This window comes from Quercus lobata, chromosome 4, assembly GCF_001633185.2.
Source record: "Quercus lobata isolate SW786 chromosome 4, ValleyOak3.0 Primary Assembly, whole genome shotgun sequence".
NCBI lineage: Eukaryota > Viridiplantae > Streptophyta > Magnoliopsida > Fagales > Fagaceae > Quercus > Quercus lobata.
Genome location: NC_044907.1, coordinates 75,354,020 through 75,368,886, shown reverse-complemented (window position 1 = coordinate 75,368,886; position 14,867 = coordinate 75,354,020). Strand labels below are relative to the sequence as shown.

The following is a 14,867-nucleotide window of genomic DNA, read 5'->3' as shown; positions in this document are numbered from 1 at the left end:
AGTAGAGATCATAGGTACCTCTGGGAAGGAATAAATATGAGGAGAATGCTATTCCATTTGTGTGGCCTACTTTGATAATTAAATTAAAAGAATTTGGGTTTGCCATCCCATCTATGTCCCTGTTTAATTGGCCAATTAATATAAATGTTATCTATAGTACTTGTGGAACTTTCAGGCACACACAAATATGAACATAATGCTCAGGATTCGTCAAGTTCTTCACTATCCAAGAGAAGGGTATTTCCATTTTGGGTTCAATCCCTTGGATACGGACGAGCTTGATTTCAACATTATCAGATGGATAGAAAGACTCCACATTTTCACTCAAATATTTCTCCCCCTCTTCTGAAGGAACCTTCTGTTCATTCTCGTCTTCATCTCTTGATGATTCCTCATTTGTTGAGGATTTGTTTGGAAAATATTCAGGAAGAATACTCTTTACTGCATCTTGTAAGGTGAAGTAATTACCTGCAGTACAAGAAATTAAGCAATGAATAGTCCTCAAGATGCTGAAACAAGTTGGCAGGTCACCACTAGATAAGATGTGCATGCACCAGGATGAATGTTACAGTTAGAAGACTAGATGAAAACCAAGATAAAAAGAAGGAAATGAATCGTACACACATCTCTCAAGTATCATTCTCCTAAACCAATTGTCATCTGCAATTTCACTAAGCTTATTAAATATTCTAAAAACTGAACCAGAACGTGAGCCAGAAAGATGATCCAATCATGATTCAACATTACAAGGGGACATCAATTCTTTAAAATTTTGGACACAACACAGTGGGGATACAACGATTGATTAATACATGTTTTTAGGTATATTTTATTTATTTATAGGCATATTTCATGTTTATTTTAAGTTTTTGAAATAAAATATAACTATCCAACTCTTTTATAATCATATCTAAAAACAAAAAGAATTTTTTAAAATTTTTTCCTCCCAACACAATAAGGATAAATGAGTACAAGTATCCCTGGCATGTCTGACATGGACACAAAATGGGAGGTTTTGAAGTGTCTATTGCTTCTTAGCCAATAACATCATAAACACAACTACTAAATCAATTTAAAAACAATATAATTGTATTAAATCCCTTATTCGTTTTTTGCTCAAGTAAATCCCTCATTTGTTAGAGAACTTCATGATTGAGATTTTTTTTTTTGGCCCCTTTTTGGTGCTGAATAAAAAAGATCAAGGGCAATGATCAGCTGCAGCAACTGTCTACCTGGACAGCACCATGTGGCTCCTTATCCACTAAGAACTAGTGCTTGAGGGGTCTACATGGACCGACAAGGGGCTTGAATCTAGGGCTTGCTTCTTCGATGATTTATTATTGTTTGAGCAAGCCATGTGGATGAGGACAAGATGTTGTGGCCTCCTTCAAAAAGGGATTTTAGGTGAAAAGTTACTGCAAAGCTATGTGATTGGGGGGCAATTGTTCTTTTTCTTGGAAGTGTTTGTGCAAAACCAAGGGTGGCCTTCTTCATGTGGTCTGCAGCAATGGAGAAAATTCTTATGACGTATATTTTGAGAGGGGTGGCACTCAAGAGTTAATGTCAGTGCCTAGTAGGTGAAGTGGAAATACAAGGAAAGATAAGATATTTGTTTAAAGATAGGGTTAGCTAATATTGAAGGCAAGGACTTGTTAATTAAAGAGGTGACAAGAATATGGATAGGATAAAATCACAGAAAAGAATACTGTCAGTCAACTCCAATTAGTATGTTGAGGATCCATAATCAACCCCAAAAGTTCACATAAAGAATGACCCGGGAATGATAGTGTGGGTAAAGCCCAAAACACAGGTATGGAACTACAGTTAACAGGGGGTATAATTCATATGTATTCACCAAAAACACTCAAATAAGGTGGTTAGTTGGCAGTAAGATATATCAATTTTCTAAACAGCAATTGTGTACTACGTTTTTCTCTGTCAACTAGCCATAAAAGTAGGTAGTCTATTCTATCCTGATGAACAATCCTTTTTTCCTGTTACAATCTATTGCATAAGAAAACTAAAAACACAGAATGAAAAGGCAACGAATTAAGTTCACCACATTTACAGACTCCAAACAAATTGTTCTAACAATAGAGCGTTGCTTACCTTCTTCTCCATGGATCTCAACAGGCCGATTTATGTAAGAAATTTTGTCCCAACTATCAATTTGAGGTGCATCTTCTAGATCATCAAAATCCTCACTGGCACTCCAAACATACAATCGAACTGGAACTCTACCTAATAATAGCTCCAACAATCATAAGCTTATTCACAGCAAAGATTAGAAAAAATAGGAAAGAAGTAACACATACAACTCCCACTAAAAAAATTAACATGGCTACATATTTTGAAAATCTAACAATTGGATTGCATATTCTCAAAGTTCTTAACATGCATATCAAATTTCATGTCAATTGGATATTATTTACTATTCGATCCATAAGCTTATCTTTTATGCATAATTTTAGACTACAAAAGCTCAAAATTTAAACGTTTGATTGCTGACATAGTATTGACCTTTGATCTTTTGAAAATTTTGCAAGCATGAAAAATATAAGAAAAAAATGCAATCCAATGGTGAATTTGTCAAAATTCACATCCAATCAAAAAATATTGAGTGGAGTTATAGCTATTAAATACAAACTAGTTTGTAACCAAACTTCGTTCCTAAAAACATAACAAAAGAAAGTTAGTGAAAAAGTAGTTGTAAAAGGCAGACTCTATCAAGTAAATTACAACTTTGAAAAAGTGGTTATCACACAATTTTCAAAGTTACTAAACATAAGCATTCACACCATATCAACCATACAGCCAGAAGCTCGTAAAAAGAAAAATAATAATAATAATAATAATTTGACAGGTTCCTTAATGGGTTTGAAAGCAAAATGTAATCCAATAACATTGGAGCACATCTCCGTGGACATTGAGAAGGAGAGAGCTCAAGCAAAAAGGATTTCTTTAAATTTGATATACGCACAGATAAAATCCTGAAAACCATTTCCTAGGAAAAAGGGTTCCCAAGAAGAACTATGTGCGAGAAATTTAAACCCCAGAAAGAGAAAAAGACTCAAAATAAGGACACCTAAATGAAAATAAAGAACAGAGAAAGAAAACCATGGATTATTGGTGTAGTGGCTCATACAAAGCAAAGGGCACAGAGGCTCAGAGGAAGAACAAAGTCTCATAAAAATTAGACCATCAAGAAAAGTAAAAAGAAGATAGTTTTACTTCATTTCCCATACTTGAGATGTAAACTGGCCTAGTCTAATTGATATTGAGAATAGTATTTAGGTTTTCACATAAGTATGTCAGTGGTTTGGCTTCTTTTGATTTTGTAACTTAAGGAAACTAAGCTAATTTATAGATATCCTCCCTCACTAGCTGTAGTAATTATCCACTGGTTTGTTTTAAATTTATTCTGATATGAAAGTATATTGCTTGAATAAAATAATATGTTTACGTAGTTTAAAAATTGGGCACTGCCAAAAACTAGCAATATGATCAGTTATCTAACAATTTCAATCTTGCACATTAGATAGAACTAAGTAAATCTTTCAAAGCCATTAACTTATGAACATGATATAAGGTGAGCTCCGTATAAACTAATTAGCATCATTACCTGATGGACCTAGAACATAAGGGTATAAAATATGCTATATACAAGAACAACAACAACAAAGCTTTAATCACAAAATTTTGGAGTTGGATATGGATCCTCAACAAATTAGTTAAGGTCGGCCACATATATTCTTTTCTTCCGTTCTTATTCTATCTGAAGTTATACTTTCTATTACTTCCTTGATTGCATGTACTTTAATGTTATTTTTGGTCTTCCTTTGTAGAAACAAAAAGAGAGCAAGGCCTTCCTTTGTGTATTTGAGCAATGGAAAAAGTAAGTCCTTCAAGTTGTTGCTTTGAAATAGTTGAACTGCTAAATGAATAGATAAGAAATAACTAAATGAAAGGAGTTGCAAAAATTGGTTTGTCTTATAACCCCAATTATTTCTTTGTGTTTTGGTTGAAGTTTGCATACAGAATGCTATGTATATGCTCTAACTTGATTTCAGTATTATAAAACTAGGAATTAGACAATGCATTGTCTTTTATTTGAGAATGGAAATTGATTTAACATAAATAGCTCTAATAATCTAATACAGGACACTTAGCTTTTGACGTAATTATTGCTTAGATTGTGAAAATAAGTTGGATATGTGGATTTAGATGGAAGTGTTTGGCAGATTGTCACTTGAAGATATAATTTATAAAAAATTATAACACTAATTATTCTTTAATTTTATGCAGGCTTTGAGGTTGATTAAAATGCAAAGACATTCAGTGGTCATTTGCCAATTATTTCACTATAAGGGACATTTGGATCCTCATAAAAGGGATGTACTTAATAAGGCTGTGTAGGACACTGTCCATGAAGATGTCTCATCTATTGTTTTGAGTTTTGTTATTGCATTTACATAGCTGCCAAATATGTGTTGATGGACTTAATGGTTGTGTCTTTAATTTATTTAGCAAGAGATTTGAAATATAGATTAATAACAATTTATAGAACTCAATGTTTTATGTTGAATACATATATGATGTACTCTTCTATATAATGCAGATGTGTTGTATTATATTTTCTACTCTTTTTGAGTCATAGCAAAAGAATTTGACATTGGTAACTATATTCTATTTATTTATTATGAAAATAAGGTTGCGATCATTATTGCAATTTGTTTATTTGTTTATTCACAATCTATATGTAACTATGAAAATAATTACATTGTCAATGGACTTATGGTAGTGGTATTAATCTTATCGGCATGTTTGTATTTTTATGGAGCTGATATACAGGATTTCTTTATCCCTTATTTGTCTTTATAATTTTTTATTGGGCACAAGCACATTATGTACTAGGTTTGACAATGTTTAATATTTGAATTAATGAAGATTTTATGTTATGCTTGGGTCTTCTCCATTTAGTTGTATTATTTGATTAGTGAGTCTTGAGATATTCTGATTTAGTGCAACAAATGATAATTGCAATATTGTTTTTTTCTTTTTAATGAATCTCGTATATCACACGGGTTAGCGACTAATTATTATAAAATAGATGTTATAGATTGAATTTCATATTTATATATAAAACTCCTTCATAATTCACAAAAGAATGGCATAGCCATAATTAAATAGAAAAATTTATTTTGATATGGAATTTAAAATTGGCCGAAAGCCAAAAATAGGACTCAAAACATGCCCACTACATTGGACGAGACATGGTCATGTTGGGCCCATAACCAGTTCAGTACATTGGAACAAAGCATTGAAGCTTAGCCCCATAAAAAATTGGACCCAAAAGTCATATTGGTATTGGGCTTATATATTTCTAGAACCGTCTTTTCAGCCCAATCTGCAGCCCTTAACATTTCGATTTAGGGTTTGCAATTTATCCCAACGGAGCTATAAATATGCGCCACAAGAACTGAACTACACGATGAAACCAACCTCTTCACTTCAGTCTTCGTCTCCTCCACCCGAGTCTCCTCTTTCCTCTTGTTTCACACACGGACTCATACACACATATGAACATGTTTGTGTACGTTTTATGCTTTTAAGATTCAGTTTTTGTTGTTTAAGATTTGAAGTGGGGTTACATTCAACAATCAAGTGATGAGAGAAAAAAATAACTGCAACAATATGATTGGATACGCTCCATGATTCATTGGTATTTAAGTCTCTGATGATTATTTACTTTATATTTGCCTTTTTTTTTGGGTTTTCATTTTTGTGTAGTACTTTTGCTTGTTTCTGTGTTTTGATTTAGTTCTCTTTATCAATTGGTAGATTATATGTTTCTGGGATATGATGAGTAAACCTTTTGGTCCGTGTTTCTGAATTAACCGTGACTGATAACATTTTAGCACTCTCTGATCTCTCTCTGTTTCTAATTTCTATCTTTTTTGTGTTCTTTCTTTCAAAAATTTTGCCTTTTTAATTAATAGATCTATAATTTTTTTTTTTTCTATGATATTGGCTCTGTGATTACATGCCTGAAAGGGCAATATACGCTATTCCAACTCAGAACATGAGCAGAAAATTCAATTTTGAAAGTGAGCTTTTATTTAATTTGTCATTTGGGTTTGTGTGTGTATGTGTTGTATTGTTATGCTGTGATGAATTATGAATAAATTCACATGTCAGACTTCAGAGATTATTACAATCAATGAGAAGTACATTCATCTGTTCTGAGCATAATCTGTGTGTTCTGTTTTATTTCTTTTGGGGCATATGTTTTTTGGCAAAAATATTGGAAGGGGAAAATGTAATTGTTTTTTTGTTTGATGGTATGATTGTTGGATGTTATTAACAATGTTGGGGGCGTAGTGCTTAGAAATCTAAAAACTGCACTAGCGAATAGAAGTTTTGTTCAACACTCTGTGGATGCACTATACTCTGAAGGAAGGTGTATAGTATAAGACTAGTTCAATTGAAAATCAAGATGCCGACATCCTATCATGCACAGGAGACCAGTATCACCATCATATATTCCTTCAGCAGAAATAAGGACAAATTTGTATATAGCATCAGCTCCAAACCTAAAATCAGGTGGAGGTGTGAAGCCAATCCTGTAACTCATATCAGCTCATCCTGTTGTACATAAAGCACATCTCCCACAAATTGTGGCCTTAAGAAACCCGACGCTACCTTTCCTTCGGTGTTCCTCACCAACATATCAAATCCCATGTCCAGGGAAAACCCATCAGGATAAGACTTACCCTTGCCCCTAATAGTTTCCTCCCCTAGTGCACAAGAATTTCTTACTTCCTCAATTTCAGTATACTCATATCTAAGATCTTAGGGGTCAAAAGGTCTTTCCCAACTCTGAAACCCAATTCTTCCAAAGTATTCTGAATCATTCACATCTTTCTTAATCCAAATTTCCCCCACATTACTTCTCCAATTCCTTAATGTCAAAACCGCCGGAAATCTCCAACTAAACCCAATCGAGCAATCTCCAATAGAAGCATTAGCGAAAATTCTGCACAAAACTGGTTATCTTTCTCGTCCCAAGCACCCTCAGCAATTAATGTCGCATTAGGACCAGGAAATTCGAATTCCATACCAGTACTAGGATTAGGAAAACCCATCAACATCTGTACCTTTCTGCTGTACTGGTCACACCGAACCCCGCGAAAAGCAATCCAATTAGGCAAATGCCCAATACTCCCACCTAAAGGATTGCAATTCACACTACCACAATCACTCCAATATTCCAATTCATAAACACTAGTCCGTCCATCGAAAATGAAACAAACACTACGGTCCAATTTGCTTAGAGACAAATTAATATCAATATTATTCTTATCTCTCCCACCTCTCTCTCCACTAAAACAACTTACGTTATCAACCAGTCGATACTGATAATTTGGATTCTGAGACAAACCCATTATCACAATCGGTTCAAAGTAATTATCATCACTTTCCATATGCAAGCTCTCTAATGTACCATCAATTAAACTGCCATAAATGGTATTATTCTTTGAATAATTAAGCTTAAGAATAACCTTAGAATAATTATTCCCCGATCCGAACATACAGAGCTTCCCAGAAGATTCTGACCAATACCCATTAACATAAAACACCGAATCTTCTTCCAAAAACTTAATACTTCCCAAATGCCACCAACGGGAAACAGAGTACTTTAACGGGTCTCGAATGTACAGGGTGGCTTTGAAGATTCCAATGCCGCCGGAGAAAAATGCGAATTTGAAATGAGGCTCGGGAACGACGTTGTTGCAGTGCTGGGAGTACAGGATTTCGGGTTTCGGAAAAAGGCGGCGGTGGAGCAAAGGAAGGGACTGAGTGTGAATTTCAATTTCCTGGGTTTTGAAGAAGAACAACAACATGAATTTGAGCCCATTGGTGCGGTGAACGTGAAAGAGTTTACAAACAAAGCTTAACAGAAGGAAGGAAAACTGAAAAGATTGAATTACTTTTCACATTGATGTGAATTAAAAATTACAAGAATGAAAGAAAAAGAGAGATTCTGTTTTATTTACAGTTATAATAACAGAGTGCTTGACAGAAAAAACTGGTGTTTAATCTGTTTCTCTAATTGTGAGTTGAGCTGAGATCGTTTGGACATTTGCAATAAGTGGTGGAGGCTTAGAGCATGTTTAGGAGAAAAAAATAATGGTGTATTTTGTTTTCATTTTCAGTTTCAAGTTGAACCTAACTCTAAAAAACTGGTTTGACATTGTTATTTGTACTCAGTTTTTAATTTCAGAATCCAAAAATGTGAGTTTGAAAACAAAAAATGAATAAACTTTTTTGCTGTTTTCATTTTCACCAAAAATGAATACAATAACATTTTTGTAAAAATAAAAATAAAAAAACTCAAGTTTGTGTTGACTTTTTAATTGAAAAGTGGAAAAAAAAAATGTAGACAAGAAAATTTGTGTCAAACATAAAATGAGTTGAAAATAAAAAATGAGTACAGAATATGAAAAGTGAACGTAAAAGAGCTTACAAACAAAGCTTAACAAAGAGAAGGAAAACTAAAAAGATTGAATTGCTTTTCACATTAAAGTGAATTAAAGAATACAAGAATCAAAGAAAAAAAGAGATTGTTTTATTTACTGTTATAATAACAAAGTTCTTGAGAGAAAATCTGGTGGGAGAAATAGCTACTTTAACAACCCATTAAATAAGGTGAATACAAGTATCTAATCTATTTCTCTAATTGTGAGTTAAGCTTACATCGTTTGGATTTTTGCAATAAGTGGTGGAGGCTTAGGAGATGTTTGGTTAGGAGAAAGGAGTGGTGTATTTTGTTTTCATTTTCCCACCACTAAAAAACTGGTTTGGTATTGTTATTTGTACTCGGTTTTCATTTTCAATATTCAAAAATGTGAGTTGGAATACAAAAAATTAATACACATTTTTCTTGTTTTTATTTTCATTGAAAATGAATAAAATATTTTTGTAAAAAAAAAAAAAATCAAAGTTTGTGTTGAATTTTTAATTGAAAAGTGAAAAAAAAAATGTAGAGAAGAAAATTTGTGTACACATAAAATGAGTTGAAAATAGAATTTGAGTACAAGATTTTAGAAAGAGAAAATGAGTACAGAATATGTAAAGTGAACGTAAAAGAGTTTACAAACAAAGCTTAATTGAGAGAAAGAAAATTGAAAAGATTGAATTACTTTTCATATTCACGTGAATTAAAGATGACAAGAATCAAAGGAAAAAAAAAAGGACTGTTTTATTTACAAATATAATAACAGAGTGCTTGAGAGAAAAAATGGCGGGAGAAATAACTACTTTAACAACCCATTAAATTAGGTGAATACAGGTGTCTAATTTATTTCTCTAATTGTGAGTTAAGTTGACATCATTTGGACTTTTGCAACAAGTGGTAGAGGCTTAGAAGATGTTTGGTTAAAAGAAAAAGATGGTGTATTTTGTTTTCATTTTTAGTTTTTAGTGAGACCTACCACTAAAAAACTGGTTTGGCTTTGTTATTTGTATTCAGTTTTCATTTTTAGTGTCCAAAAAAGTGAGTTTGAATACAAAAAATGAGTACACAGTTTTTCCATTTTTCATTTTTATTGAAAATAAATACAATGACAACTAAAATAAAATGAAATAAAATAAAATAAACTCAAAGTTTGTTTTGAATTTTTAATTGAAAAGTGAAAAAAAAAAATGTAGATAAGAAAATTTGTGTCAAACATAATATGAGTTAGAAATAGAAAAAGAAAAAAAAAGTACAAGATTTGAGAAAGAGAAAATGAGTACTAAATATGAAAACTGAAAATGAATATGCACCCAACACAAACCAAACAGTATTCTTACAATAGACTTGTTTTAAGGAAATTTGAATTGACAAAAAGAAGAAGAAGAAGGGAGAAATATGTTAATGAGATAAGGGCAGTTGTGAAAGCAAAGGACCAATAATTCAAAGGCAAGTGAGCAGTGGCGGCTCCAGGAATATTTTCCAAAGTGATCATTAAAAAACTTAAATTATACAAAATTTAATAAAAATATAGCTGCATATATCGACAAAAAAAAAAACAAAACACATGCACACACACCCAAACACATAAAGTTTTACAAATTTTTTTACGAATTTTCTTATTTTGAAATCTTTTTATGATAGTCTTATTATCAATACTAAAAGTTACATCTCTTTCAAAATTTTAGTTAGCTAAAAATTTTCTTAAGCTTTTTCTTTTTGTTTGTAAGGACCTAATATTTTATTAAGGGGACCAAAGTTTAAGGACAAAGTTTGATTACAAATTTTGTTGTAGTCCAAGACTAAAACTCATACTAAAAAATTAACATGGCTACATATTTTGAAAATCTAACTTTTAAATTACATGTTTTTTATGTTCTTAAAACACATCAAATTTAATATCAATCAAATGTTATTTACTATTTGATCTATATACTTAATTTTATGTATTATTTTAGAGTGCAAAAACTTAATTTAAATATTTGATTGATGATATAGCTATTGATCTTTGATCTTCTTGAAATTTTGCAAAGTATGAGAGATAGAAGAAGCAAATATAATCCAATGATAGATTTATCAAAATTCACATCTAATAAAAAAAAATATTTAGTGAAGTTGTAACCTTAGTGTACAACTAAGTTTGTTACCAAATTTTGTCCAAAGTTTAAATATGTTGGACTAAAATAATTTAGGGCGATCACAAATATTTTTAAGGACAAAAAAAATCATAAAATATTTAAATTTTATACATAAATTTTTTTTTTCCAGGTCAAGGTGGTCCTATGACCACCCTGGACTCAATGTGAAGCTGCTAATGCAAGTGAGACTTGTAAAGCAAAGCTAGACTACTCTCTACAATATATTCCTATACTTTTTCTTAGAAATACGATCGACACTTCATTTGGGGCCGTACTAGTGTCGTATTGGTGTCATACTCTTATCATATTAGTGTCATGCTTGACATGTCATATTATATTTTTTTCAAAAATTGCCCAAGTCCCATGTTGTATCTGAACTCATATATGTCTCCAAGCTTACTAGGTTGAGGAATATGAGGGCATGGGTAGAACAGTAAGATTAAAACTCGGTGTTAGTGTATTCACCATACCATCAGTTCTTAGAATTTGGATTTTAGTAGAGAATTGAGTTTCAATTAGAGTTTTAAAAATGAACAAAGATAGAAAAGACGTCAGAATTTTGTTTCAACAAGAACATCCATGTGAGTCAATCCACAAATATCACATAATACCTAAAGGTTGAATCAATTCAAACGGAAAGGTTGATGACACTTCATGTTTGTTCAGTGGGGTTCTATGCATCTTTGCACTTACACAATATTTACTAGTGGAACAAACAATACCAACTTGAGACAAAGACACAAATTCATGTACATTGATCAAATTAGCAGAATGCAAAGTCTTAGAACTAGGATGACCAAATCAATTGTGCCACAATTAGAATTGATTTTGAGTAGTAGAATTACAGACTCTTATGCTTAGGTGAGGTATGTAAGTGGAATATGCAGTAAAAGAGTTCAAAGAAGCAACTGAGGGAATTGACTAGACTCCATCCTTACTCAGGACTTTGTAAACAATTCCACCTAAAGGTAAACGGATCCGGATCCTCTCCATTTCCCTCTGAAATGGAGAGGCTCCAGTACACGGTGAGGATTTCCCATGGAGAGCATCAATGGTAAAAATCGTGCCACGTCATTTAAAACCCAAACCACACACTTAACTGCACACTTAACTGGGGTTAGACACTTAACCCATCTGAATATTTCAAACTTAACCCATCTGAGACCAAACCCATCTCAATATTTCAAACTCTCTTTCTCACTCTCTTCTCAATATTTCACACCCATTTCTCTCTCGCCTCGCCGTCACGGTTCGAAACACAAACAAAAGAAACCCACTTCTCTCTCGCCTCGCCGTCACGGTGAGGATATCTACGATTTGATCGAGCTTTTAACTCAGCTCCTCGCTCAGTTCCTCGCTCACCACACAGATTGAAATCCCTAACCCACGAACTCAGCTCCTTGCTCTCATGGATTCAAGCTCGTGGGTCATGACTCATGAGGCATACAGGATTCAAGCACGATCCCTCACCCACGAACGCAGCTCCTCGCTCACCTCAGACTATGGGTTTCCAAATTTCTAGGTAAGTTTCTGGGTTTTTAAATTTCTTTGTAAACTGCCAATCTTCTTTTCTCGCCTCAAATTCGTTTTTAGGGTTAGGGTTTCAAATGGGTCTATTTAATTTTTATAAAGGTTTTTCATTATTTTCTTGTTCTTAATTTTTGTCGGAATCAAAAGCCTCTGTTCTGTTTTAAAAGAAATGAGAGACAGTTTGTATGTCTCTGCGTTGAATCCCTCTGCGTTGTGGAGAACACCGAGGTAGAACAAAATCAACGGCCGAGATATTGTTTCAGTCGTCATTTTTTGGATTGGTGGTCTGATTCTTGCTCGTCCACATTTATTTATTTATATTTTTATCTATCAAAAAAAAAAATTTTCTTTGTAAAGTTTTTAAATTTCTATTCAGTTTCTGGGTACTTTTGTTCTTCGCTTGAAAGCTTATCAAGTTTACTAAAATTGTCTCCTACAATTGCTGGGTTACTCTGCTTTCTCTTGGCAATGGTGCTTCTTTTGTAATGTGTGTTGTGGTTGGAATCATAAGCATTTCAAGGGGCCGAAGAGTGGTTCGAGTACACAAGTCTGCCTTTATTAGAGATGTTTGTTTTTTACTTTTGGTTCTTGTGTTTTTGCTTGTTATATTGAGTCAAGAGGAAATTGATCTGTGGAGTGCAATTGGTTTTTCTTCAATGTATGTTGTTTATGTGATAGCACAAGGGTGCAAATGCTTTTTAGTTTTGGAAGATCAAGAGCACAAGGGTTTTTATTTTATAGCTGTTTTCTTTAGTGGATCTTTTTTAGTTTCAAGGATTTTAGTATTTTGCTAATACAAGTGTTGGATTGGCTGTGACCAGATTTTGCTAATACTATTTGTTGTTGTTTTTCATGATTTTGGTTGAAGAGGCAACGGAGCAAAGGCTACAGGAAGAGAGAGAAGATGTTGCTCATTTGCCTGGGGCAGTCTCTGGTGATAAGTGGGATGCTACTCTGCTTGATGCTTCTTTTGTTGGCTAAATAGGTGGGGGGAAAATGGGTCATTAGGTGGGTAGGTATTAGTGGGAAAATGCCATAATTTTGGTGTATGTTGGTAGGTTTTGGCAGAATGCTTGTGTTGGTATGTGTTGGCTTGAATTTGTGTTGGTATGTATTAGTGGGAAAAGGTCTGAATTTTGGTGTAATTCTCACTGTAATCTGAGACTTCAGCAATGGAACATGGTCTTTTTAATTAATCTATGACTTGTATACCAATTTATTGCATTGTTGTGAAGTGTTTGTGCCTTGTGTGCACTCAACATCAAAGCAGTTTGAACAGCCCCTTAAAAGGCTTGTTTGTGATATTATTGGGAACCATAAGAAAGAAGCAGATTAACTCAGCTGAATATGCAGGTTGACTATATAATAACTAATGCACCAAGATGCAATCATGACAATCATTCACCATTATTATTTGTCACATTCACAGCAGCAGTTCTTAAAAATTAAAAGTTATTAACAACCGTTCACCAATGCACCAGTTTTTAAAGTTAACAACCATTCACCAAGATGCAATCATAACAACCATTCACCAATGCACCAGTTTTTAAATGGTGTAGAAACACAAACACAAGCAATGCAGAACACAAACAGTGCAGAAACAGAAACAATAATTATGCAGAAACAGAAACACAAACGGTGCAGAAACACAAACACAAGCAGTGCAGAAACACAAACAGGTAATTATGCAGAAACACAAACAGTGCAGAAAACAACTATTAGCCTTGAAGTTCAATGTATCTTGCCAGAAAAATGTTTTGAAGCATTCCATGAAGCATTGAAGCCATGTATCTTGCTGTCAATAGGCTAATTTTCAGTATAAATGAAACACTGAATGTATTCTTTAGTTTTGACACTTAGTTTTCATGTTCATTTACAAAAACTTTTACATAGATTTAGAGTACAAACCAAGAAGAATGTAATAAAATATAGTTATTCTTTTATTGATATTGGTTTGAGAATGTAATTGATTGTGTGCCTTATATTTCTAATTTCTTGTAATGCTTCAAATTGAACAATTTTGATGATGCCTGTATGGTCATAAATTGATGGAAGAGTTTGATCCAAAAATAAACAAAGCTTTGTTAAAATATACACTTTGATTACAAGGCTATTATTTCACTCAAAAAGAACCAAAAAATATGCACATTCATGGAACCTAAAAATTACATTCACAAATTCTACAAGGATGCAAGTTGAAGCCGAAGTGTAATGAATAAGATTATGCCTAAGCAAAATACTTCCATTCAAAATAATTTTTGTATCATACAAGTGGCTACTAAAGGTAAAGTGTTGAAGTTTGTTAAGAGCTTGATTGTTCAAGAAAGTAATGGCAAGAATTGGAGAATGGAAAGAATGAGATGTTGGTTACTTCGAGGGTAACCACCTCCAACAGAGTAAGAACAAGAAAGATAGAGAAAGGAGAGTAACTGAATTGATTCCAAACTTGTTTATTATCATCCCAAAATTGGGGGCTATATACAATTACAATCTCAGTAATACCAAATGTAACTACCACTAACAACTGCCTAACTAACTCTCACTATTTGATCACTTACTAAGCTTCACATCATGCACCTGCACCGCACATGCCTCAATATAGCCAAGTACACACACCCTTTATCACCCCAACAGGCACACCTCATCACACTACTAGGCACCACCCACACACTACCAAGCACAGC

The 14,867-nt window shown here is 33.3% G+C and overlaps 1 long non-coding RNA gene and 4 other non-coding genes across 5 annotated transcripts; all 5 read left to right on the top strand.

Moving 5' to 3' along the window:
* The first annotated feature begins 5,658 nt into the window (after positions 1-5,658).
* Positions 5,659-5,743, top strand: LOC115988263. The gene has a single exon (XR_004091432.1). It is a non-coding gene; the product is annotated as a small nucleolar RNA Z199 (small nucleolar RNA).
* A 111-nt stretch (positions 5,744-5,854) lies between these two features.
* Positions 5,855-5,932, top strand: LOC115988232. Its single transcript, XR_004091403.1, has one exon. It is a non-coding gene; the product is annotated as a small nucleolar RNA SNORD18 (small nucleolar RNA).
* Positions 5,933-6,159: 227 nt separating this feature from the next.
* On the top strand, positions 6,160-6,253 carry LOC115988267. The gene has a single exon (XR_004091436.1). It is a non-coding gene; the product is annotated as a small nucleolar RNA R64/Z200 family (small nucleolar RNA).
* Positions 6,254-11,629: 5,376 nt separating this feature from the next.
* On the top strand, positions 11,630-13,398 carry LOC115984296. The gene is made up of 2 exons (XR_004090470.1): positions 11,630-12,175; positions 13,052-13,398. It is a non-coding gene; the product is annotated as an uncharacterized LOC115984296 (long non-coding RNA).
* On the top strand, positions 12,345-12,490 carry LOC115988203. Its single transcript, XR_004091379.1, has one exon. It is a non-coding gene; the product is annotated as a small nucleolar RNA snoR111 (small nucleolar RNA).
* Positions 13,399-14,867: the final 1,469 nt, after the last annotated feature.